Raw genomic sequence first — 23,007 nt, forward strand, 5'->3', positions numbered from 1 at the left:
GACAGCATCTCGTCCCGCCCACACACTCCCGCCTCCTCCCTCCCTCCCGCTCGCTTCCGCTGCCGATTGGTTCGTCGATCTGTCACTCCGGCGTTAGCCCGCTTCTGATTGGTCGCCCCTCACCGTCAATCAACTCACCCCCCACCCACCGCCTTTCACCCCGCCTTCCCCGCCCGCCCGCCCGCCCCCCAGGGACCAGTCTGAGCAGATTGGGCGGATTCACACCCAATTGGGCGTTTTTTTCGTTGCGCTGCACATTTTTAATTTAAAAACAATCAAACCTGCCAGACGTTGCTGCTGCTGTTGTTGTTCCATTTGAAGTCCTTTCCCTACACAGTTTGAAATGCACTGACCTCAACTGGGCTCTCTGCTACTCCCCCCCCTCCCCCCCAAAAGGAGGGAATGGCTAAATATTGGGCTACTTTTGGGCTAGTCTTGGGTGGACTTTGGGCTACATTTTAATTTCTGGCAATCCCTGGCTTGCAAAGTCCCCTGGGATCAGACCTGGACCCTGAGCTGAGCTCTGCTTTTCTCTCTTGGAGTCCCTCTCTTTCTATATATATATATATATATATATATATATATTTTTCCACCCCGGCTTCCTGGATTGCTGCATGCGACCAGAAACCATTGCATTGAATAACATGCAAATACTCCTCTTTTCTCTCCCACCCCCACTCAGATCATACATCACTAACCACCCCCTGCGATTTCAGCTGCTACTTCTGTTAAACACACATTTCAAAAAGCTCATTGGAGACATCTTCCAGGGATGAAAGGCGCTATATAAATGTAAATTGTATTGCATTATTGGGAATGTCAGGTTATTTGGAAGCGAACAAGCCATTCCCTCTCTCTCGCTCCCCTCCTGCTAGCACAGTGACCTCAGATAGCTGCAGGAGGTTTGTCATAGGAGGTCGCTGCGGGACTTAAGGTCTGGTATTGGTTTAACTTGAAAGATGATTATACCCCACTGCTTCTCTCTCTCGCTCTCCCTCTGCCTTTCTCTTGGATTAAATGCCCTTTGAAGGCACACAGTGAGGCAAGTGCTTCAAAGTCACAGTGCTTTTTGGAGAGGGGGCTAATAATCGGAGTTATAGAATACATGGATTCCTGAATAGTGGTTCAACCACTCGGCTGCCTCGCGAGAGGACCTTGGTTTGATTCCCGGGCAGAGCAAAATCTTGGGCAAGTTTCCTGCCCAGAATCGAACCCGAGTCCTCTCTCTTGTGAGGCGAGGAGACCGTGCTAACCACTACGCTACATGACTTAAGGTCAAGCACCCTTGATATTTAAACTGGTGAGAACAGCTCTCATAAGTCGTGTAGTTTTTACTGAATACATGATTGCACTGCACCTTTGGTGCCTAAGTAACAAGAATCATAGTATAGCACTGGCACAGGGTGGGAATCCAGATCATTGGATCATTGTCTTATGGCTTGGAAGAGCTGAACACACTTCTTGTTTATAAAGTCAAACAAATTTGGGGCTCAAAGTCATCCAAAAGGGATTCTATGTATTTTTTTAAAAACAGATTACCACACAACTGTGCATATGTACTATCATTAACTGTGAATTACCCACAATAACCAGAAGAATGCATAAAAAGTACACTACCCACAGCATGAGTTTCCATGTACGTTCCCGTTGCCTTCAATGGAAGACATAGAGTTCTGGTTCAGGATGCCACTAGCAGATACATTAGTTCTATTAGTTTTTCAATTAAATGCCTTTATTTCATACAAAGAAAGTAGTGTCATGACTCAAGAGGTGAGAGTGCTACCCAGTGAGCCAGGCTGACATCTAAAACTGTTGCAGTTTGGGGGGACTTTGTTGGGAGCCCTAAATGCTCTGAATTTATTCAGTCAAACTGAAGCATGAATTGCTCTGGTAATGTCTGTTAAAGGGATCACATTGTAGGCTATCTACTTTCTACCATTGGTGTCAATCATTTGATCCAGATTGACTGCAAGTCACCACTCACTTTTTTGTTCTCAGTTTTGGATCAATCTTGGCTCACATTGAAAGGATCAAGAAATTAAGTGGGATAACTTACAGGTAGCTAATTGTCCACAAGTTTCGCTTATAGGTAGTCTGTCTGAAGCCCCGTCACTGCACAAGACACAGTTGTAAGTTTGATAATGCAGAGGCTGCAAGATAAGCAGAATTTAACTTGAGGTGAAATATTTAGAGGTCCCACTGGCATTCTCGGCTCAAAGAGTGTTAGAGATTCTACATTATAGCTGCCCAGATAAACAATCCATAGCTAACTTGGGTGTGGAGCTGAGAGAAGAATTTGAGCATTGAACCATGGCGTGACTAGATATTTTGTAGTGAATGCAGCAGCCAATTTGCGCACAGCAATGTCCCACAAACAGCCATGAAGTGATTGACTACTGATCAATTACAAAAGCTCTCCGGGACACTACCTTGTGTGAGGGGTGCTGTATAAATGCAAGTTGTTATTGACTTCCTGCCAGTAGAAACAGCCTATATGTTAATCTTATCAAACTCTTTTATAATTTTGAATACTTTTATTAGGTCCTCCCTTAAACATCTCTTCTCTAGCAAGAAAAAGGCTCAACCTCTTCTGCCTATCCAGATAGCAGTAACCTGACAGTCTTGGTATCATCCTTGTAAACCTACACTGTACTTATTATTATTGTTGTTCTATTCTGTGGTAATGGAACTCCGTGGCTGTTTGTGGGACCATTGCAGTGCACAATTGATTGCCGCATTTTGCCCACAATGCACAGACTTGTGCTCAGAAGAGGGAAGGCGAACAGACAGTTCAGATTTAATTACGTTACGGAGTGGGAACTGTGCAGAAAAGACTCTACCCAGGGAAGTGGTAGAAGCAGATTGTGTCAGCAAATTACAAGAGGAAATTAGACAGCTATTTGGCATTGAAGGATAGAGTAGCATAAGATTCATTTGTTTGTTTTACTGTTCAATCGCACAAATGGACCACAACGGGCTTCTTGGCTTCAGAATGAAAGAGAGGTTACAAAAGAGCCCTTGCTTTGGTAAGTGACTGAATTGGTCAATTCAGAGAAAAAGTCTGACACGTTTACGACAGGCTTTCTCTTTGGTAGTAAAACAGCAATGTCTTTAATGAAAGAACAGCGAGAGCCAATGACAAACAGAAAGGCAGCAAGCTGAATACAGTGCCAGATTCAGAAAATGTCATCATAATAATTTGAATAACTCTCACATTTAATTTAGTGCTTTTCATGTAGGGAGGACGTCTCAAAGTGCTTCACCCTGTGAAGTAGAGTGACTGTGAATTTGTAGGTGAGCATGTCTAAATTTAAAACAACAAATTCAAAACAAAATGCTGCACTGACCATTTCAATTTGATGTCTTCCCCCCATCAAAAATATAAAAATATACTGGCAGAAACATAAACAGTAAATACATAATATATAAAAAATATACAGTCAATCAACTTTACAGTATATTCTGTGTAGCACTTTGAAATGTCTCAATAACATGATAAGGCACTATATCAAATGCAAGATTTATTATTATCATTTATTATTATGGGTAAAAGAGTCTTCTGTTCCAGATAAGTGTTATGTATTGTTTTATAATAATAATGTTTGGATTTGATATTGCGCCTTATCACGTCATTGAAAAAATCTCAAAGTACTTCATGGGATTTACTGTACAGTGTAGTGACTATGTATTTTGTACGTGAGCAAGGCAACCAATTGCAGGAGCAATGCCTCGCAAACAGCCACAATGTGAATGACCAATTTTTTATTTTGGGGATTGTTGGCCAGGACACCAAGAATCTCCTTTCTCTGTTTGAATGGTGGAATGGAATTTTTAACATCTAACAGAACAAGCAGGCAGGACATTGGTTTTTAATGTCTCATTTGAAGGACAGCACCTTCTACAATGCTGTACCACCCCCCACGACCGCTCTGTAGTGTTAGCCTGGATGATGAGCTCAAAGTCTGGAAGCACGGTTTGAACCCACAACCTTCAGAATCAGAAGAGAGAGAGCTACCAAATGATCCAAGGCTGACACCTATTTTATTGAAATTATTCCTTGTAAAGTTATAAAGTCCTCCAAAACTTACAGAAAGCCAAAAATATACAGTGAAACCCAGGAAATCGAGTGCGCAAATGTATCCTATTAGTCACCATCTGTTGTGCTGTATTGATTCCTCTGTGTGGAGATGGAGTTATTGTGAAAACCTGCAGCTTCATAAAATCTACAGATCATGGAATCATAGAAAATACAGCACACAAGGTGATCATTCAGCCCATTCAACCTATTGCTGGTGATAACTCTACTGGAGCTAATGACTTAATCCCAACTCTGCACAGAATTGGCTTGACGCTATTCAGTTCTCATAAAGCCTACATAGGGCGCGCAAGTCAACAACAGCCTGGCGCACTGGTAGCACTCTCGCCTCTGAGTCAATAGGTTGTGGGTTCAAGCACCGCGTTGGGAATTGGAATCACATAGTCCACGGTGACACTCCACTGCAGTCCTGGGGGGGGTGTTGCATTGTTGCAGGTACTGCCCTTCAATGACTTTAAAACAAGGTCCCGTCTGCCTGTTCAGGACATTGGTTTAACATCCCCCGACGGTATTCGAAGAAAAGGGAGTTCCTCCCGGTGTCCCAGCAACAATCCCCCAAATAAAATCGGTCACCCGCTCTATGGCCGTTTGTGGAATATTGCTGTGCACAGCTGGCTACCGTGTTTCGCTCACAAAATACTCCGTCAATCCACTTTCCAGTATATCCTTTGAGTGTGTTGTGATGTCTCGAAGACATGAAATGCACTATATCAAATGCAAGGATTATTATTATCAGATATAGTGCCCTTCACGTTGGGTAGTGACTCAGAGCACTGCTAAATCAGATGAGCACTCCCTCACAGCAAGAGGACCTGGGTCCGATTCCCGGGCAAGGGGAAACATTGGGCAAATTTCCTTACTCCACACATCTCTGTTTACCTAGTAGTAAATAAGACAGACATGATAAGATGCTATATCAAATGCAAGGATTATTATTAGTATGATATCAACTCTTTTCCCTTAACCTCTGTCGATGACTATTTAAGCCCTGTTGTCTTTGAATGTAGTGTCCGCCTTTTTTGCCAGCAGCGAAATCCTGGCACGTGTGTGTGTGCTTGCTCTTTCCCTTTTACATTGTTAGTGTAGATATTACAGCAAGACCTGCAATTCCTGCACGTTACCGAGCCAAACCTAGGCAATGTTCCCTGGTGTGCCCTCAGGTGATGCGTCTCCTTTTTGTCAAGTGAAATCATTTCCAGAAACCATGAACATCTTAGATGAATAAGGGGGTGGAGGGGGGTTGAGAGGGCGACAGAATGATAAGACATCTGGCAAAGGACAGCCTTGATGTGAGGGGATCTGGGGTTGCAAATCACATTCTGCATTATCAACCGGCAGGAGAGCTCAGTACCGTGGCAGCTTTCTTTAATGGGCCGTGCTATTTCATTGATCGCAACATGAGGCACTTTATTCTGCTGCCCTCTGGGAGAGTTTTTCTCTTCATTTCTTTCTCATTAGATCGTTCTGCCAGAACCATAGAAATTTACAGCAAGGAAAAGAGCGTCCCATTTGTGTCTGCGATATCTCTATGACAGAGCAATCCATTTAGCCCAATCACATGCCTTCGCACTATTTATTATATATAATCTATTTACTATATATATTTCACCCACAAAATATACAGTCTATTGAATTTGCAATATATTCTGTCAAGCGCTTTAAGATGTCTCAACGATGTGATAAGGTGCTATATCAAATGCAAGGATCAGTATTTTCTCCAGAAACTGCATTAATTCCCAGTGACATGACCCCCCGAACTCAGCCATCCCCCACCCCGCGCCCCACCACCCGCTGTTCAATATTGACCTCCCCGCAACCATTCCCCTCTTTTTGAAGAACAATGTTCCCAATTTAGACACGTCAGACTTCACATCACCCAGGGTGGTGCTATACACCTCCTCAGAGCCAATTTTCACCTTTTTGGGGTCCTGGAGATGTAAAAGACAGCAATGTTTGATGCTCTTAACATTGTCCCTCGTATACTCGCGCCAGGGAAATAATATGCAAACACTCTGACAAATGTTAAATGCTGTATCTTTAGAGCTGGCAATACTGTCACTCTGCGTCCACATTTTTGCCTAGTTAAGCCGTGGTTGGGGGTGGGGTGGGGGGTGGGTGGGGATGGGGGTGTGGAGGTAGAGATCATGGCATGGATCTTCTATAATAATACACGTTCATTCTTACTCTCGTCAATATCTGTTGTTTCGTTCCAGAGGGAACTGATGTGTGTTTGCTGCCATCTCATGGTGTCAAGGAGGCACTGCCATGTAAAGTCTGTCTTGTGTCTTCTCTCAGCGATACCAATCAATCGTGATTTATGGAGCCCCTGATTCAGTCTGGGAACACAGTGACTGGTGTCACCAGGGATCAGTCAGGGCTTACAGCGATGGGGATAGGATTCGTTAAAAACAGGGCTGCATTCACTGGAACACGTAAGCTTAAGAGAGGATCAAAACGCTGAGAGGTTTTCAGAAGCCAAGTACTGAAAGATTATCCGCCCCTGGTTGATGAATTGGATTCAAGCTCAGGATATTTACTGGAAGAGTTAAATCAGGAAGATTTTTTCCCGATTAAATACATTAGGCTTTTGTCCCCACTTAGGCGGCTCCAGCCCGCCCCGTCATCGGTGGTCAGGCCTTCAGCCCACCCTTTGGAACTCTATCCCACATTCCCTTTGCCTTGCTCCCTCTCTTGCCTTCTTCAAGGCATGTCTCAGCACGCTCTTCTTCGACCGCGTCTTCGGCCACCCTCCTACCCCGCTTGCCTCCACCCTCCCTTATCCCAACACCCCTGCTCAGGTCCAAATCTCTTGAACGTCTAAGCGCCTTGGGACATCTTCCGGACGTGAAAGGCGCTATACAAATGTAATTTTGTATTGTAGTGTATTTTGGTTGTCCTCCTCTGTGTCCTCTCAATCGCTGCAATATCCTTTTCACATTGCGGTAACCAGAACCGCACACCGATTACCAAGTGTGGTCGCGCCAGTGATTACCCCGCCATTTCGGCTCAATATTACCCTTTTAATACAGCCCAGCATTTGGTTTGCCTTACTCACTGCTGCTGAGCACTGTTGCGATAGCTTCAACCTATTGTCAATTTCCCGTACAGATTATTTTCTTCTCATTTAAATAATAGTCCCTTCCGCATTTTTTCCCCGCCCCCACGTGAAGAAGCCCTTTGCGTTTCTCCACGTTGAATTTCACCTGCCATCGATCTGCCCAATTCCCAAGTATATCAAATAGTTTTTGGGGTAAAATTAGGCACCCGCCCAAAGCCAATTTTTTTTCGCGCACCGTACAGCGAAAAAACCCCCCCCCCCAGGGAGGTTTAGGGGTACAGAACAAGGGAGGTCCACAGGGGGAAAGGAGGATGAAATCACACGCATTTCATTCCAAAACATTGGACAGGACGGTGATGGGTTGCCGCGTGCGTCATGACCCTGAACCCCACACAAAAAAAACACGAAACAACAATCACCAGCAGGCGGTGGTGTGGCGCTGCAGTGGGAGGAGCCAAAGGGGAGGAGTGGGGTCCGCTCTTGCCGTCGCTGCGTTCTCCTTGGCGCCCGCCCGCCCCTGAGTCTGGCTGAGCTGAGCTGAGCGGTTGCCGGGCGCTGGTCGCGGGGGTTGCCGGGAAGGCGGCGCTGTCCCGGGAGGACCGGGAGGAGGAGACATCAGCCGCTGCCGTTGCCCGACGACAAGATGGCGGTTGGCAGTGAGCGTAGACCGGCGGCCAGCACCGCAGCACCGTCCTACACCGACAAAGGGGGGTAGTTAACGCCTCCCCCTCCCACACACACACACACACACACCCCACCCCCCCTCCGGACACACACACACAAAAAAAACAATAATAATCATCATAATAAATTGGCCGCTCTCGCGCCGCCGCCGCCGGGACATTTTGTTTCTGCGCCGGACGGAGATGGGGTCGCAGACGCTGCAAATCCTGCGGCAGGGAGTGTGGGCTTCCATCACCGGGGGCTGGTACTTCGACCCCCATCAAAACACGTTCGTCAACGCTTTCCATCTGTACACCTGGCTCTTCCTCCTTTGTTTCCCCTTCACCTTGTACATGGTGAGTGAGTCTTATACGTGGGTTGAAAAAAAAAGCCCCCCACCCCCCCCCCCCCCACTTGTTTGTCTGGGGTTGTTTTGTAGAGCTCTCTCTCTCTCTCTCTGTGTATATGTATATTATTATTATTATTAGGGGGTTGTGAGGGTTGGGGTAGGAGATGGGGTGTTGCATGTGTGTGGAAAAAAGGTTCCCTTATTATTATTGGGTTTTGAGGAAGAGGGGGTTGGGGCAGGGTGTGGGGTAGAGGGTGGTGTGTGTGTGTGTGTGGGGGGGGGAAACGTTCACTTATTATTATTTGGGGTTTTGAGGGTAGGGGGTGTTGTGTGTGTGTGTGGGGGGGGAAAAATGAAGGGCCAATTGGTTACGTTTTTGTTGGTGTGATTTTTTTTTGTGTGGTTGTGTGGTTGTTTTTCTCTTTCTCTCGTGTTGAAAAATAAACGAGGACCTAATAAATAAACAAAGATTTCCTAATCTGTAACTCTGGCACCCCCCCCCCCCTTCACCCACCCCCCTATTTTTGTGTGTGTTGCGAAGTTAAGGGAAGCCTGGAATCAAATCTGTGGGTCGAAAACGAGCTGAAAATGTGAGAGGAAGGGGTCGGGGTGGGTGTTGAAGGAGGGGGGTAAGGATAGAGAAGCATTTTTTGTTTTTGAAGAAATGTGTGTAGGGTTGAAAGGTTGGTAACTTGCTGAATTCACAAACAGCACAAACATTGCTGCGCCAGTACACTATGCTTAGAGGTGGCTGGTTAAAATGTTATGTTTTCCCAGGCAGAGATACCTTTAAACAGTGAGTTTGCTTAGCAGCCCACACTTGTGTTTATCTGAGAATTTAAAAAGGAACTGGGCCGCTTTCCTCTTAAGTAGGGCAACAAGAATAGCCACAAGCAATTATTGCAATAAGATGAAACCACCTTTGATTAAAAAAAACTGTTTTTTATTTAAAAAGTTTTAATTTATTTAATTTTTCTCTCTTTTTAATAAAAAAAACTAGCTTAGTTGCTCTATCCAGTTATTCTCGATTTTTAGGGCGAAAACATCCTTTGGTGTTCCCCTTCAGCCTGTGGGTGTTTATTCATTCTTTTTGCTGATGTTGGTAACGTTAGTGGTTGTTTTAGTACGTCATGTTTCTAGGAACGTGGGCTTGTAAGGCTTCTGATCTGTCTTTACTCTGTACGAGGCTGTCTGACTGGGGATGTGGAATTGATGACTTGATGCGTAAGTGTGAAAGGCACTTTAGTTACAGTTACCGACCCTTTTGCACAGACAGTCTGAAACTCCTGATTAATAGTTCTTAGTAGGAGCTTATATTTGTATAATATGTATTAAAGTAAATCCACAGTGACCATATCTTGCTCGATGGCCCTGAGTGCACAGTTGGCCTTTGTGAATTTTTTTTCAGTATTCCATTCTATGAAACTCACAACTATCTTCTTTCTTCTCGCTAGTAGAGTCGGGTGTGATAAATACACTGAAGTCATCTGTGCCACCTCCCTTCGCGCTTGTTTAGTGTTAGACATGGCAGTTTCGCTCCATGTATAATATGCTATCAGTTGGAAGCATTGGTTCAGTTCCAAGCAAGCAAATCCCAGCAGGATTTTTTTTTAATAATCCTTACATTTACATTTGGTATACAGTTGCACTTTTCACATGAGGAGGAGGCCTCAAAGGGCTTTGCAGGATATACCTTAACATGTAGTGATTATGTGTTTTGTGGATGAATGCAACAGCCAATTTGCAAACAACAATGTTCCACAAACCGCTATGAACCAAATGACCACTTTTATTTAGGGACTTATTGGTGAGGACCCTTTTTTTTTTGAATAGTGTTATGAGATCTTTAATATCCACCTGAATAGGCAGATGTGGCCTCTGTTTAAAGTCTCATCCGAAGGACAGCATCTCCAACAAAGAATACATTGGAGTGTCAGTTTAGACTGTATGAGTTCCAAGTCCCAACGTAGGGCTTGACCCCATATCATTCTGACCCCAAGGCAAGAGTACTACCAACTGAGCTGGGCTGATGCACATAAAAAAAACAAATTGGAAAAGAATAGCTATTAATAATTGGAAAAAATTGTTACAATTTTAAAGATTTAGTTGTGCATATTTTAAATCTATAATCAGTAACGTTGACAGATGGTAGCACTCACTGCTGAGTCAGAATGTTTGTCACTTTATTGCTGTTTTGGAGACATTGTTGGGCATGAATTGGCTGGCAAGTTTACTTCCAATATACACATTCACTTCACTTGACATCATCCACATGTAAGATCTGAGACTTTGATGTAACTATAACAAATGCATGGATTATTATTGATATTGTGAAGTAAAAGTGGATGAGAAGGTATTAGAGTGTGCCATAGTGACACCTGGTCTCTAATCTCACCCAGACTGATGGGATGCAAGTCTTTTTTTGGCTGTACTTGTCTGACACAACATGAATTTTGGACTTTCTCGATCTAGTTCTCAAAATTTGGTTCTAGATTGTGAATCGCTCTACACAGTCCAGAGAGATTCAAGCCTGGGTAAATGGAAATGTCACACTGACCCAGTATGGGTTCACTTTGTAGACTGGACAAAAGGAGAGTAAACTTGCCTTTAAAGAGGTGGGCTGAAATAAGACAGACATGTCTCTTGCAGTTTTAAGACCTCCTTAAGCAGGGGTCTGTATTGCTAATTAGAAATGAAGGTAAGAGATTGATTTAGTGCATATTGTATGAAGCCCTTATAATGGAGGAAATTGCCAGAATAGCTTTCATTCCCTACAATTCCTGGTTTGGGAGTGTTTGATGTTGACATTGGGGGTCTGCAATTGGAAAATGTTCTATTTTCCAGCACCTCGATGAACACAAAACCTCGCCAATGTTTTTTTGTGTGTACAGTACTTAAAAAATGAGTAAAATGAAAGAAAGCTGCTGTGTTTCTAATTTCAGCCAGGATGTTGGAATTGGCATGTGAGATGCTTTTCCACAGAGAGAGGCAAAACAAGGGGTGGGAGGGGGTCGATCCAGGCTGGTTTGTATACCTGCCAGCATGTGAATGGTGCTTGGCTTGTTTTTACTTAATGTGAGGCTGTGTGGAGGCTGTGTCGGGTAGTAAAGCACTGTGACTCCAAATCGGAGAGCTGGATTGAATCTCCCTCTACACCCCCATTCCACTATAGTTGCTACACTCGATGATGCTTGGCTGGTGCATTAAAAGCATTGCCTTTCAGGAGGTTACAACAATTTGAAATCTCCCAGGTGAAATGGGTTGTACACGTCTCTTGCTGTTTCAGGCTCCTTAAACACAGGTCTGAGTTGCTTTTTAGAAACCAAGGTAACAGATTGACTTGGTGCAGGTATTACACATTGTAAGAAGCTTTTATAACAGGAGAAACTACCAGACCAACTGGCCAGTCAAGCTGTTTGATGATGATCTATTGTATACTTTTGACAGCTTTTAAAGCAGATTCTCTGTGATTCTACTGTGTGATTCAATAGCTGGGTGAGGAGAGCGCGGATCTTGGTTTCCTAGAATGCTTGTGACTTTTTCTGACATTTTCCCATTTGACAACAACTCCATGATATCAATGTTCCTCTTGCTGTTCTACAAAGCCTTTAGTTATCTTGGTTGATGAAAGATATCTAATGAGATGGCTTCTTGTTTTAATCATTCTTTGCTGTTGAGCTGGTGGGAACCTTAATATTATATTTCAGTTAACCGTCTTATATGGTTTTAAAAAATTATGAATAAGATGTGTGTGTTAAAGACAGAAAGGAAGGATCACGTGAGAATCTTCCTCACCCCAAACACACAGTGTTAAATAATAATAATCTTTGCATTTGATATAACACCTTATCAGGTCACCAATATATCTTAAAGCTCTTCACAGGATGTTACTGTGAAGAGGAGCAACTGTATTTGTAGGCAAACGCCACAGCCAATTTGTGCACAGCAGTGTCCCACAAACAGCCATGAAGTGAATAATCAATTTTATTTGGAGAATTGTTGACTCAGACACGGAGAAAAACTCCCTTATTTTCTCAAACAGTGCCGTGCCATCTTGAACAGGCAGATGGGACATTGTTCCCAACCAAAGTTAAGCACCGAGCAGGAGACCCCATGCTCAGAACGGTTAGGACGGAAGTAAGGGTGCTGCAATTGGTCTCGACTTTCTTGAGAGTGGTATTTTCAGCCAAGGTTTTCTGTGCTTATAGCTTAACTAGCAACCATCCACCGTCTGTAGGTGTTGGGTGAGGTCAGGGTTTGTTTATCGCTGGTGCCACCTCCCCCAATTTCAACAGCTTGCAAAAACTGAATGTCCAGAGTATGTGAAGAGTGGTTTCTGGACAGGATAACAGAAGGCAGAACTGTACCCAGCATGATTGTTCATAAGAGCTGGGAGAAGAAAATATTTGGTGTGACCACAAGCTGTAACAGTCTGACTAAATACTAACATGTGAAACACTGGCCTGAATCAGAGTAGTAATTTTCACACTTAATGTTTTAGCCGGATTGGCCGTGGAAGGATGAACGGAACGGGGCGGTGTAGGGAGGGGCAGAAGTGTCCCTTCATTCCTTGAGCAGGATTCGTGGGTGGTTGATCAAGTAATGTAACCTGTTTATATGTGAGACAGGTTGGGAAGAAAAACATACAAGCACTTTTGATTACAGTAGGCAAAAGAAAATTAATAATAATAATCCTTGCATTTGATCTAGCGTCTTATCACATAGTTGAGACATCTCAAAGCGCTTCACAGAATATACTGTAAAGTGAATTGACTATTTTGTGGGCAAAACACAGTAGCCAATTGTGCACAGCAGTGTCCCACTATTAGTCATGGATTTAGTGACCACATTATTTATTTTAGATTTCTTTTAAAGGATTATTATCCCTGGAATAATCGATTCAAATGTCCTTCATGCCCCACATCTGTAGCATGACCCGCTCTGCCTTCCCCCACCTCCGCAACATCGCTTGGCTCTGCTACCATCTCACACTGCAGGCCGCCAAGACCCTCATATATGCATTCACAATATCCAGACTCAACTACACAAACTCCCTGCTTGTTGGCCTCCCCAACTCCTCCCTCCATGGGCTACTGATCACCCAGAACTCTATACCTCGTGTCTTCTCCAGCACCAGGCTCCGTGACCCTATCACTCCCATCCTTGCCACTGGCTTCCCATCAAACAGTTCAAGATCTTGGTCCTCACTTTCAAAGCCCTCTGTGGCCTTGCGCCCCCCCTACCTCTGCGACCCCCTAACCCCCTTCCAACCTGCCTGCTCCCTCCGCTGGCTCCAGCCTGCTTCACGTGCCCGGGCCTTCAGTCACTCTGCCCCACCCTCTTGAATTCTATCCTGCAGTCCCTCCCCCTCGCTCCCTCACTTGCCTCCTTCAAGACTCGTCTCAAGACCCTCCTATTCAACCATGCCTTCAGTCACCCTCCTTCGCCCTCCCCGATCCCGCCCTCAGCTTGGGTCCGAAACACCAATTGTCCAGCACCTTGGGAAGTCCTCCGGATGTAAAAGGTGCTATACAAATGTAATTTTGTTATTGTTGCAAAGGAATTCAAAATTGGGGATGTTTTGCTGGCTGGGTATAATAAGAACCTGATATTCAGTGACTAACTGCAATTTTCATGGATTGGTAAAATCACATCAACACAGGGATTTTTTTTTTCTCCCTCCATCTTCCAATTTTTTCCAAATATTCTCTCCTGAAGGCAGCAGCTCCTGCTGAGTTAGTTTCACTGATGACAGCACGCCTCGGGCACAATGCCTTTGATGGCCTTTTGTTATATGGTATTTCCCTGGATAGTGTTGCACACGCTGACTCCTGCCCTCACCCACCTTACATACAAACACTTGGAATTCCAGGAGCAGGAATCCAAACACCATCATTCTTTCTCTCTGCTCTCTTTCCCCCCCCCCCCAACCCCGGGCCAACGATAGGATAAGAATTGAGTTGATTACTATATTCTTAACATGCAACAAATGTTTTCCTTCATTCATCTGAGTTTCTAGCATCAGTCTCAAAGTTAATACATATGCCTAAGAGCACTTGGCTCCAACTAACAAAATTGCCAGATAACAACAAATTGCATTTATACAGAGCCTTTCAAGTTGCAAGGACGTCCCAAGGTGCTGGACAGTCAATGATTTGTACCCAAGCTGGGGGTTGGGATCAGGAGGGATGGAGGTAGGAGGTTGACTGAAGGCAGAGGAAGGTCTTGAGATTGGCCTTGAAGTAGGGAGGGGACGAGGTGAAGGGACTGTGGGATGCAGTTCCAAAAGTTACTTTTAAAAGAAGGCATTGTGGGTGGTGCTGCGTCCTTCAAAATGAGGCAGTGGGAAGCGATATCGTCCCACTCTCTTTTCTCCCAATATCACTCTGGATCATTGAAGGGTAGTCTATGATTTTCTTTTGTTTGCCTTCAAATAAATATTGAATCATATGAAGCTCTTTGAGAAATTAAGGCACTAAATAAAATGCAACTTTTATTCATTTTGGAGAAAATTGGAGGTGTAATCATTGTGATGTGTGACATTTTCATGGTGAAAGGTGTGGAAACATCTACAGAAGGGAGTGACTGATGTGCGTCAAATTTGTATGCCTAGCGAACCAAGGCTAGTGAAGGTGGGATATGGATAACTTTTCAGTCGACATTTCAAAAGTGACTATTGGATCTCTGGTTAACACACTTTGCCTGAAAGCCAGATGGCTACCGACCTTTTGAAGTCGTATTGTGATGTGATCCAATGCGCTTCACTCAGTTTTTGCAGTCGAGCAGCTGGCAGTGTGCAGAGTAGCTCTGGATCATTACATGGCGATTTTTCCTATTTCAGTTATGCCATTGGGGTCAGGCCTATTGCTGAGAGTGTTCCAGTACTATGGACACAGACTGGCATTGTACGACTTACTATCATGTGATGTGAAGGATTTTGCTGTAACAAAAAAGGTTTATGATACCAGTGCAGAATTTCAACAACTTCAACAGAAAACAGTTTACTTCAAAATAATACTTTTATTAGATTATCGTCCTATTGTCTAAATTATTTTAAATAATAGATTATTGGCGGAAAGTGTTTACCCTGTTGTGTCGAAACAGTAGCAGTATTGTGTTAGCACTTTATTATTGCAATTACTTTACAACACAGTCAACTGTTGGGAAACCTGAGTCAGTCGTCTCGAGCCCTGTTCAGTTCACAAACCATATCTTTTGGGTGAAAGTGTTTAATTGGATCCATGCACTGTGATTCACAATGCTGTTCAGTCCAATGTAGACTGATGTGTTTGGCTTAGTTGGTCGCATTCTTATCACTGAATCAAGGTTGTGGGTTCGCATTCAGTATTGGGACTTCAAATTCGTATCATCCTAGATGACACTCCAGTGAAGTGCTGAGGTGTGCTGCATTGTTGGAGGTGCCATTCTTCAGTGAGACGTCGTTCATATGACTATTCAGCTTGGACGTCAAAGATCCCATGACACGATTCAAAAGGAGAAGCGAGTTTCTTCTGGCCGGCAATCCCCCAGATAAAATTGTAGTGAAGTTTGACCTTATTAGACTGTGAGTTCAAACACCCCACTTGGGGTTTCAGCTTGGTTGAGAATGCTGAGCCACTGCTGTTGTTGGAATTGATTAATAGCAGAACAGTATATCCACCAAGAATTAAATGATGCTTAATCCCTTTAATTACATAACTGCAAGACAGTGTGAGTATTTAAAAAAAATACTGTCAGCTGTAGCTTTTGAACCAATGAAACCTGGAAAAATAGTGGAGAATGTATTGTAAATGTGAAAATGATTACTGCTGATCAGGAGGCAGATAATTGAGTTTTTATTGTAATTGTCCCACATGAGAGAACCATCAGAACTACTGAGTGACTGAACAGCTGCACAGTGACTGTGGGTACGGATTTAGGGGGAGAAGGGAAATATTCTGCCAGAGTAAAAGTAACTAAACAAGTACTTCATCCACACGGCTATTTGTTGGATGCTGTTTGTGACAGGTCTGCAGAACGGTCTTGATGTATGTGCAATGTTTCATCCACAAAATACAGTTAATCCCTTAGCAATACATTCTGTGAAGCGCTTTGAGACCTCTTAACGACGTGATAAGGTGCTATATCAAATGCAAGGATTATTATTATTAAAGTGCAGCGAGAGGGTTTGGGGCCAGAGAGAGTGATTCAGTCGTGTTGCAGCAACCGGTTTCCCACAGGATTTTAGCTGTGGCTCAGCCTGTATAACGGATGTAATAATATTTAATTCAGATTTGTTCCCTTTTCTTCCTTGTCTCATAAGTTCTTCCTCCAATAGAGGAAAAGACTATCGGCTCTTTACATACGTTCCTGGGTCTGAGATGGGGAACTGGCGAGGTGGTGACACCACCAAGCTCTGTCGCCCCCATCCTTGCCCAGCTCCACTGGCTCCCCATTCCCCAGAGGATAGAGTTCAAAATCCTTTTCCTTGTTTTCAAGCCCTCCATGGGCTTGCTCCTCCCTATTTCTGTGACCTGCTAACTCCATTCCAACCTATCTGCTCCCTTCGCTCAGCCGACTCTCCACTTCTCCATGTCCCCCACTCTGCCCACCTCACCATCGGTGGTTGGGCGTTCAAACTTTCTGCTCCACCTTTTGTAACTCCATCCCACAGTCCCTTCACCTTGCCTCCTTCAAGGTCCATCTTGAGACCTGCCTCTTCGACTGAACCTTCAGTCACCCTCCTTTCCCCACCCTCCTTGTTCTCCACCCCAGATGGGGTACAAATCCAGCGGCTTGGGATGTCCTCTTGAAATGAAAGGTGCTATATAAATGTAAGTTGTTGTTGTTATGAGGATGGTTCTGTGCTCTATCACTACCTTTTGTCAGTAAGAAGCTTTCATTAAAACCCAGCATAAATGGTAGAAAGAATACATTTTTAAACAAGTTCTGGCCTACCACCTGCCGACTTAGTAGGTAAGTGGGTCACTGTGGTGTGTGGTGCTGAGTAGTACAACTTATAGTCAGATGCCTGATTATGCAGAGTTAGCTGTGTTCTCCCCTCCCCACCTCCAGCCAACTATATTGCCAACATTTTTTCATGCATGAACATTAACTAAATTGGTCAGGTACTAAAAAATAAGAAAGGAGACTTTAGAATTTTGTTTCTCAGAAAGTTGTTGGGATGTTGTCAAGTAAGGCAATTGAAGCAGCAACAACAACTTGGATTTATAATGGCTGCTTTCACGCAGAGCAGCGTCTCGGAATGGCTTTAGTGTGTCGCCGAGTTGGGACTGAGGGGTAGGTGACCATTGTGAAATTCGGTTGGCTCGAGTGCTGTTCAACTTAAAAAAAAAAGGGTCAATTCTGGGTTTCAAGATGAAAGTAGATGGATGCATGAAAGAAAAGGACTTAATGTGGTATAGGGATAGAGCAGGGTAGAGGGGAATGGAGAGCTTGCTCTGAGAGCCGGTGTAAACTTGATGGGCCGAATGGCCTCCTGTAGTATAAATTTCTATGATTCTATACTGTACGCCAGATGACTCACTGCACAGAGGAGTGAAGTGAAACTATTTCTTAACCCGTGCAAACGTGGCAAATATTTTAAAACCTTCTCTACTGAGGTTTGAATATGTCGAGGAGCAAGAGCCACAGTGAGAGTTCGAAAGGGGGCAGAAGGGTTAAACTAGTGTACTTTCTGTGTTTAGCATGAATAGACCAGGGAAAGCTAACAGCATAATTAAACCACAGCTTTGAATCTCAATAGTCGACCGGGAATAAAATAGAATTCATGTCTCCGTTTACAATCCCATGGACTCAGGGCGCCTTGGTGCAGCAATCGAGCAGAGATCTCCCTGCGCCCTGGTCACAGACACTTCCTGAATGTCCCGATCTGCCAGATTTTTGAGTTTATTTAAGAAAATGTTTATTTTTCTTCTGCTCTTGCCTGATGCTGACCCTTTCTGCAATCTGTATCGTCACTAAGAACCCATCAAGGTGGTCAGCTGACGTGAACCTCTAGTTTTAGGCTTGCATAGCAATCGTGAGATGCTCCTGGGATGTATTCTGTTTGAGTAGAGGTCAGAGCTGAAGTATGAGATCCCCTTTTGGTGTAAAACAAACTGTTGGTTTTTCCACTTTCTTCTACACATTCTATGCGCCTAAACCCTGGAACTCCCTTCCTCACTCTGTCCATCTCACCCGTCTCTCCATCTGTGTCCCACTTTAAAACCTACCTCTTCAGCAGTGCCTATGGTTACCTACTATCTTCCCTCCTCCCTCCCCGGCTTGGCATCCACTTTGGCTTTGAATATGGTAGTATGTGGGCTTGTTAACCTGTGTGTTATTTTGATCACTACACTTATCAGCACCAGCTCTGTTGGATATTTTTATTCCACAACTTAATGTGTTAATTCCTAGGGATCCGAATTTTGTGGAATGCAAATGCTCTTTACATATTACCCGAAAATCCAGTTGTAAAGAGGCACAATAGGATAATAATGATAGTAATCCTTGTATTTGATATAGCGCCTCTTCAGGTTGTCGAGTCTCAAGACGCTTCACAGGGCTTACTGTGACTGTATCTTGTAAGCAAATGCAACAACAATTTGCACCTTACAAATTGGTGTAATTTGCATTTGTATAGCACCTTTCACGTCCGGAGGGTGTCCCAAAGCCCTGGACAGTCAAGGATTTGCACCTGAGCTGGGGTTTAAGATCAAGAAGGGTGGAGAGCAGGGAGAATGGGGATAGGAGGGTGACCGAAGGCACGGTTGAAGAGGAAGGTGTTGAGACGGGCCTTGAAAGAGGCACCGGAGGGGCTGAAGGGACTTCAGAATGGAATTCCAAAATACAGCAGGAAATTTTGCACACAATTGTTTAAAATTGAATAGCGCTCAAAAAAACCTATAGTTGCTCTCAACATCTCCTGCTTAAATTCAGTTCTTAAAATTACTCCTTGGCATATTTATGTCTGGAAACATTTGTATTTGTGCCCCCTGTGACTATGGAAACTTGTAGGAAAGAAGCCCTGTTAGCCATGCTTAACTTACCTTTTTAAAAAAAACTTTGAGGTCTGGATTGCAAATTGAAATAGAGAACCTTTGAAGTACTTTGTTCAAATTTTAATGTAGTTTGGTCTTTGTATGGGAAATAGGCCCCCCAGTCCTGATAATGTATCATAGAATACTGTTTTTTTGGTTTGGAATTCACAAGATGATTGCCACAATTGCTTTTAACCAAGTTTTGCATGGCATTGATGTGTGAGTGACTGGCCAGGACTCGAAACATCTGGACAAAAATGATCTGCAAATGGATCCTTCCAAACAACCCACACTGAAGTTGAAGACAATTTCTGCCTAGACAATGTGCTTTGAAGGCAGAATATGATCTTGTATTAAATTGGTTTTGGATATTTTGTGTTTGTATCTGGCAGCGGAGAGTATATTAATTACTGTATATGTGTAGAATTGTGCTTAAGAATAAAGTATAGAGTTGGGAAGCTTCTGTGGACGTTAGCAAGTGTGGAGCAGTGGTCTCGGTACTACTGTTTTCAGGGTGCAAGTCCAATTGCTGGGCAAATCTCATTTACTCTGTTGCATGCACATTGTGTTAAAAAGTATTTTGAGTTGTTCAGTATTTGCTTGAATTTCTAGTTCGATGACAATTCAGAATCTCATAGTACATAGGATGCAAAGCTTGATGGGATCTGATCCATTCTTGTCTAATTTTTCTTCATTAGCCAGTTGTCTGACACATGTGAAAACCCATCACCGTAGTGTATACTTGAGATGGACAAGAGCCGAGGATGGGAGGTCCATAGAGTGTAGATTAGGGTACGACTGGAGTTTAACTCGCTAAAACAGCTTAGCTTTCCAGTGAGAGCACTGTAACAAGATCTTACATACAGTGCTATGTTGAGTTTTCGTGACGTCTCTTACAAACAGTGTTATGTTGAGTTCAGTGGTGTCTCTTACATAGAATAACAACAACTTGCATTTATATAGTGCCCTTCACTTGGGTAGTCTAATAATAATAATCCTTGCATTTGATATAGCGCGTTTTACGTCTTCTAGATGTCTCAAAGCGCTTCACAGAATATACTGTAAAGTGAATTGACTGTATATTTGTGGGCGAAACGCGGCAGCCAATTGCGCACAGCAGTGTCCTACAAACAGTCATGAATTGAAGTGACCAATTTTATTATTGCTTTTTCTTGAGGGATTATTATTAGGCATGTGGAGAGAGGAAACTTGCCCAAGGTTTCGCCCTGCCGGGAATCGAACCCAGGTCTCTTGCTTCTGAGACGAGTGCTCTAACCACTGGGCTACAGGACTCCACTACAGGAGTCTAAGAATTCATACATGTTGAGTGGTATCTCTTAATCGTTTGTACACAACCCTCAGCGTGGCTAATGTGATCCAGGGCTGGAAATTTCCACTTGTCAACTTGCTGGGGGCGGGTTACTTTCAGGCTTGGGTGAACTGGAAAACAAAGCAGCTCAGCTGCTTGCAAGAAATGTCAGTGTGTATATCCCTGCCGCCTCTGATCTTTCAGCATCTACCCTTCAATTTATAATCGTATTGTTTTCTTTTCTCTCCTCCCTTGTATGGGATCTTGCAGCCTGGTGCTTAGCTCGCCTACACCAGAGGGCTTGTTTGTTACAGTTCCACTAACTCAGTGGTTTTCAACATTTGGGGCACCCGCCCCCACCACCCCCACAGGGCGCAAGTTAATCTCGGGGTGGGGCACAGCATTTTTTTTACTCTGATTTAATCAGGTGAACTTTTTTCGCAATATAAGCTACATGTTTGCCCTTCTGGTACACAAATATGTTAGTGTATTAAATTAACTGTAAGTAATGCAGAATGATGATATATACCTTCAACTACATTGCTATAGCAACTGCTAATTTTCCAGCCTCATGTCTTGCACAAGGATAAAATAATACTAAAAAATTGTTTGTGGGACCCTGCTATGCGCAATTGGCTGCCACTTTTCACCCACAAAATATATAGCCAATTCATTTTACAGTATATTCTCAAAAACACGATAAGGCGTTATATCGAATGGAAGGATTCTAATAATTATTATAATTATTATAAGTATGGCAGTTGTATTTATTAAGTGCCCATTCTGCTAGTGTGTTACTTTCTATAATTTCTATCAAAAGGGAAGAGCCTTGATAGGTACTTATTGCCAACAGCGAAACCAAGTACGATAACACAAAGAGGGGCATCAGTCCTTAAAGTTTGAAAACCACTGCACTGTTTTTGCAAACGAGAAATTTAATTTTTAGGTGAGATTTTTTTTAAAAAGAAGATAGCTGCAGATGTAACATTGTTCCAGCAGGATCTTGGGCTGAGGCCAAATGCATTGACAAATCCAAATGTGGCCTACTGTTGACTGCTTCAGCACCCCTAACATTATTCCGAGGATCCACCCTGGCAGAGCTTTGTGGTTTTACATTGCCTTTGAGCCATTTAAAACCCTGAGCAGATCACTTCTCTAAGGAAGTCAAGAGAAATTATTTCCACTGGTTGGTGAGTCAGTCCCTGGAGGGCTAGATTTAAGTTAATTACCTCAAGAGTAACGGAAGAGGTTAGACTTTTTTTAAAAACACACAGAGGGTTTGATATGTAGAATGCCCTATCTGGACCTGTGGGTGAGGCAGAGTCCATGTTAACTTTCAATAAAGAATTAGATAAATATCTGAAAAGGAGAAATATGATAACAACCTATCATATTTGGGATGTATGGCCTCTTACTATGCTGTATGTTTCTACGGTTCGATGGCACACAAAAGGTGATGATCCATGCAGATGTTTCATTGCACCTTTAAGAAACATGTTGCATTTGATGCTTACTTATTTATAAATTAATGAATACATTTTGCCGAATTTGCCTTTTGGCGTTGGTTTTGTTCTCTCTTTTTAGGGGAATGGAGTGGTGAATGAGAGAAAACAGCTGGGAGCACTGTTGGATGCTGCAGATTGCTAGCTGTGTGCAGTTCACCATGAATGACAAAAACATGGGCAGATGACAAGCAAACAATCAGGGATATATTGTAAAGCTGGTCACATTCTGATGTGTTGTTTAGCATTTTTTAAGCATTAACCAAAGAGGACTGCAAGGAAGTAGTTTTTTACAGAATAAGTGTTTTCTATCCAGCTCACACAATCAATCCACTTGACATTATGTCCTGTGAAGCATTTTGAGACATCGTGATGATGTGATGAGGCGCTAAACCAAATGTAAAGATTATTGTTATTACAGTTATGCAGCTGTAAAAAAAGTATAAGTGCCTTCACTTTAATTCCATCTCTAATAAAAAAAGAGAAAGTTGAAGTAAAATGAAGACATTTATACTTATACTTTCCTGCCTCCATAGCACTCGAGTCCATTGAAATGAGGCAGCAACTTGCAGTACTGTCTCAGGTGGCCTGTACTAATTGATTGGTGCCAGGGCAGCAGCAAATGTAGTACCATAATTCCAGTATCTAGGTTTCCTTCTTCCTCTGTCCCAAACCCAAGGCACTTGATCTTCGTGGTCTTGGTCATGTTCTTTAGTCAGGTGTCTTGCTTTTGATTTCTATTGAGTGAACCACTTTGGAAAGTGCGTGTGTACGCGTGTGGACTAAATTGGGCTCTTCCCATGTCACTTATTGCAGAATAGTCTGAAACAAGATAAAGAGCCTAACTAGCTTCTCTCATCTCAACGATGTGATAAAGCACTATACCGAAATCAATGATTATTATTTCTGGGTCTAAGTCTTACGGACTTGCATTTTTGTAGCGCCTTATCACGTTGCAATGTTCCAAACTTCTATATTGCAGTAACTATTCTCAAGCATAGTATAGCTA

General features: G+C 43.3%; 1 non-coding gene across 1 annotated transcript; it reads right to left on the minus strand.

Moving 5' to 3' along the window:
* Positions 1-20,408: 20,408 nt before the first annotated feature.
* On the minus strand, positions 20,409-20,480 carry trnal-cag. The gene has a single exon. It is a non-coding gene; the product is annotated as a tRNA-Leu (tRNA).
* Between the last annotated feature and the right edge of the window lie 2,527 nt (positions 20,481-23,007).

This window comes from Callorhinchus milii, unplaced genomic scaffold (assembly GCF_018977255.1).
Source record: "Callorhinchus milii isolate IMCB2004 unplaced genomic scaffold, IMCB_Cmil_1.0 Scaffold9, whole genome shotgun sequence".
In the NCBI taxonomy this organism is placed as follows: domain Eukaryota; kingdom Metazoa; phylum Chordata; class Chondrichthyes; order Chimaeriformes; family Callorhinchidae; genus Callorhinchus; species Callorhinchus milii.